We start from the raw sequence: 4,941 nt of genomic DNA on the forward strand, positions 1-4,941 counted from the left end.
AACTATGGGGAAGAAGTGGGAGGGGAGCTGTTGCATTGTAAATTTTGGTCAATGACATGAGACAAAGTATATGTGAACTGCTGTATGAAAAGTGAATTTGCTCTGTAAATCTTCACCCAAATAAAAATAAAATTTAAAAAAAAAACAAAACCAGAACTAGAGGATCTTAAAGGCCCCTTCCAGTTCCAGAAGGGTTTTAGTAACTAAGTTACATGGAGTTACTTTTGAAAAAATCCCAGGCCTTGCTTGCAGGGGAGAAGACCAGACAGAAAGTAAAAACAGACCTTCCAGCCATTTCAGTATTTTTGCCCTTTGAAATTATTGAGGGTTTTGCCCTACACCAAAGATGGTGCAGGACCAAGCACATTTTATTCTGTTGTACATGGGAGTTGGACAGGACTCGATGCCAACTGATACCACCATATCAAAGGTGGCAGGGGGTTGCAGGGAGGGCTCTGTTGATCAAGTTGGGTTGTGGTAGAGGAGATGCACTTGATGCAAGAATGACCTGGGGCTGATACAGCACAGGCCTGCCTGGGTAGCAGAATTAACTTGCTTCCCTTAACACCAGGAGAGACACTGAGAGGGTCCATCTGGCCACTGGGTATTCCAAGGGGTTGGGGGGAGCAGGGATCAGGTAGGGTACTCAGGAGAGAGGAGGCATCTGTCTCACTGTCAGGATTCCTCTGTAATGTTAGGGCCACAGGCCCTGGGGGAGCACCTCATCCAGCTCCTTCCTCCTCTCCACTTGGACTAGAAAACTGACCTGGAGGGCTGGACCCTTGTGAGGTACCCTTGCTCTATTTCCTGGGAATTTTCTTTTCCTGAGCTTGCAAGCAATTCCTCTTCCCTCTGCTAAGCCTCTAAACCTCACTCAGAAGTTCATTTGTATCTCCATGGCCTTAGTAGCCAAAGACTTGGGAAATTCAAGACTGCCTCCTGGGGCTTGCTCTGGAATCCCTTGGCTGGCAAGTGATGAGCGCTGCCAACCCACCTGATAACTTTGCCACCTCCTCACAACACACTTTGACCTTCATGGAGCTCTTCATGATTTAGAGAGTACTTCTGTATCCATTGGGAGCTCTGGTGGCATAGTGGCTGAGGCATGTGACTGCTAACCAGAAGACTGGTGGTTCAGACCCACCAGCCACTCCTCGGAAGACTGGGCAGTCTACTTCTGTAGAGATACCACCTCTGAAACCCAAGGAGGGGTCGCTATGAGTCAGAACTGACTCGATAGTAAGGATTTTCATATCAACTTTGTGTAGTCTAGGCAGGACAGGGCTCAGCAGCAGCACTTTACAGATGAGGCTCAGAGAGGTGACGTGACTTGAGATCACAAAGCCAGTCAAGTCCGCATGCTGGAGCCAGTGACTCTAGATCTAGGCCCATTTCCTTGATTCCTGGCCACTGACACTTGTAGTTGAGAATCAAAGGGACTGCATGGCTAGGAGGGAAGGGGAGGGTGTGTAGAACAGGTGGGGTGAACACCTGGAGACACTACTGCATTGTTGACACAAGACACTTTCTCTCCAAGTTGGCCCTTGTTTTATCTTATCAGGCTCTTCCCTTCCAGAGTTTAGCAGAGCTCAGCAGGACTAACTCAGTGGCAAGGCAGACCGATGTCCAAAGAGTTTGTTTCCCTTTAGCTTAATACCCTCAGTTCAAGAAGTGACAGTGATCTTGTTACCATCTCCCCTCTCGGGGGTGCCCTCCCCCTGAGAGCGCTGGTCTCTCCTGGGAAGGCCAAACTAGGAAAGGGTGCACCAAAAGCTGGGACTTTCCTCTCCTCTAGCCGTACCTCCATTTGTTACCCACAAAGAGACTGAGACATAGGAACTCAGGAGCCATTCCTGAATCTTTTCGTATTTAAAAAACAAAGGCAGAAAAACACACCTCCCACGCCCCCCAACCCCACCCCGATTCTGCTTTTAACCCGTGCACGGAAGAGCTGAGCCGACTTTCCCCGCGGTCTGCAGTGGCCTGCCTACAGCTGGCCGGGATGGGGGAAGGGAAGACCACAACTCTTCCCTCCCCTCACAGCCGAGGTGCACTCTCAGGGAAGCCCAGCCACGGAGGTGACAGATGCTGAGCAGCTGACCATAGGTGGGGGCGAGAGAGGAGGGGCTCTGTCTTCTCCGACCCCCTGGGAAGTGAGCGGGGGACGTGACTTGGAAAACGTGCGTCTGGAGGACGGGAGGGGGATGGAGCGAGAGTGGGACAGGAGATGGGTGGGGCTAGGCCTGGCTCCGCCTACCGTCCGAGGGGAAGACAGCCGGGAGGCAGAGGTGCTGAGCTCAGCGCTTTGGTTGCCCGGCTGCTGGGTGGGGGCGGGGCGGCGGGTCCGTCGCCTTTTCTGGTGAGGCTGGAGGAGAGGGGGAGGAGGCTGAAAAGGCCTTCAACCCTGCGGCTGTAATTCTCTAGACGGGGTCGTGTTAACAAAGGGGTCTCTGTTGGGGTTGGGGAGGCTGCCTGGATGCACGCAAAACTCTTTGAGGGGAGGGAGCGGGGTAGGCGGGCGGTGTTTGTGAGTCACCACCCTAAACCCTAAGTCCCAAAACCCGCGTCAGAAAGGCCAAGCCGTTGTGCCCTCTGACCCCAGGATTTGTTTGGTGGAGGGGTGCAGGGAGCTGTGCCTGCCCTGTAGGGCTGTCTTCTAGAATTGGCCCAGGCCACCTCCAGCTAGTGCGGGGAGGGACTTTTACTTAAAGCCTTGAAAAGAGTAAGGAAAATCAGCTTGGGAGAGGTAGGAAGAAAGCCCTCTGCACCCACCTGGCACAAATGGTTGCCCAGGCCAGGTGGGCGGGTGGCTATTTTTGAGGCTGACCTACATACCTATTTGCCTCTTTATCTTTTTATTATCACACATGGTTATTATGGGAGCTTTCCTTTAGCACTTGGTGCAGCTGCTGCCTCTGCTGAGGGCTGCACAATGGGGCAAGCTGCCGTGGGGGCAGCTCCACTCTCCTAGGAAGTTTTAAAAGTGTCAGGCCAGGAAAAGAAGGAGCCCTGGTGCACAGTGGATAAAGTGCTGGGCTGCTAACCGAAAGGCCATTGGTTCAAACCCACCAGCCTGCTCTGCAGAAAAAAGATGTGACAGTCTGCTTCTGTAAAGATTACAGCCTTGGAAACCCTATGGGATAGTTCTCTGTAGGATTGCTATGAGTCAGAATTGACCCAGTGGCAATGGGTTTTTTGGCCCTGGAAAGAAGGACATCAATAGGCCTGCAGGAAATCATCAAGCTCTTCCTCACCCTCTCGCATAGACTTCAAAGCAGGCAGAGAAGAATATTCATATTTGACAGGTGTCCTGGGTTTTGCTGAGGCCAGCCTAAAGTCATCAGCCTCTGAGCCCTGTTGCTTTACAGTGTTAATCCTGGTTATCCTACAGCTCCACTGTGGCAGATGAGGCTTTCTTTGATAGGTAGGGAAACAGACACAGAGATGAATTGTGGGCAGAACTGGTCTGGGGTTTACTGCTCTGACTGTGGAGGCAGCTCTGTTTTCTTAAGTAGAAACAAGAAGAGCCTGGAACTTTCTATTTATTTTACTTGTGTTCAGCCTCTCTAGAGCCTTCCTCCTGAAACCTTTAATAGCTCCCCATGGCCTTTAGAGCAAGTTTGGCTCTTTGCTTTGGCCTGCCAAGCCTCTGGGGCAGGCCCTTGACTATCTCTAGATTCATCTCCCTTGCTCAGCCAGGAGGGGGAAATCACATATGGTTCTAATTACCTCTAAAACACTCTTAAATTTTCCATGAACTACAGTATGCATGGCTTTGTGTATACAACTCTGCACAGTAATACATATGTAGATGTGCAAAATATACACAGCCACACACAGTGGATCATAAAGAGCACATCAGTGAAATAGAAACAGAATTTTATAGTATCTTTAATCACGCTTCAGAGAAACAAGCCCTTCAACCTAGAAGTAAGACTGATAGAGGTAACAGCACATCTCCGCCTTCTCCCACTGTAGGGTCTGAAATTCTTGTCCCTAGAGAAGGAAAGGGGGACACCTGCACTGCTTACACTTTTCTTTGTGGTGTGGACCCCCCCTCCCCATGCTGGTATAATTGAATTCGCGCCCCGTGGGATACATTCTTCTATGCTCTTAAGTGGTCTCTGGAATCTTAAGTCCCTTCCAGTGAACACTGCTCCCATCTTTACACTGATTGCTCATCCTGGATGCTTTTTCCACTTTTTAGCTCCAACTTACTCCCCAAGCTTGTCTCAGGCTTGGGATCCTCCACGGAGTCCTCCTTGAGCCAACTCAGGGAAGCTCTGTGTTCCCCTGCTGGGGAGTGCAGGGCAGGGAGTCCAGCTCAGGCTGGCTTGACTTAACAGCCAATGATCAGTTCACGCAGCTTTGGCTGAACTGTCCCTTTCTCTCCATGTTGAATATTGAAATGGTCCTACTCTGATGCCCTCATCAGACTATAAACGACCTCAGGGATCACATTTTTCATCTTTAAACACTCTACCGTCACTGCCACACACACACACACACACACACACACACACCACTCCCCACCCCCATCCCAGTGTTAGATACCTATAGTATGTGCTCAACGAATATTTGGCCCAGGACTGAATGGAACTAGAGCCTATATGTGACTCAAGGTCAGTGTGTGAAATCAGCAAGAAATCTCCCCAGACCCCTCCCTGGCAGTGGGAACTTTGCTTCCCTTGAACTCTGGTAGCGGTTACAGTCACAGAAAGTTAGAACTGGAAGGGGATTTCCCTTCTCATAGGGATGAGGAGACTGAAGGGGAAGTGTCCAGGGTGGCCCAGAATGGGAAGCAGATTCCATGTCTGCTGGCCTGCACTGATTTCTCTCCATTGCACCTCTTCTTCAGAGAAGCCTTCCCTATTGTTTCCTTTCAAAGCACTCGTTCCATTTATAATTATAAATGTATTTATCTGTGTGGTATTTATCTGT

Source organism: Orycteropus afer, unplaced genomic scaffold (genome assembly GCF_000298275.1).
Source record: "Orycteropus afer afer isolate SDZICR_OR568_19922 unplaced genomic scaffold, OryAfe1.0 scaffold00070, whole genome shotgun sequence".
NCBI lineage: Eukaryota > Metazoa > Chordata > Mammalia > Tubulidentata > Orycteropodidae > Orycteropus > Orycteropus afer.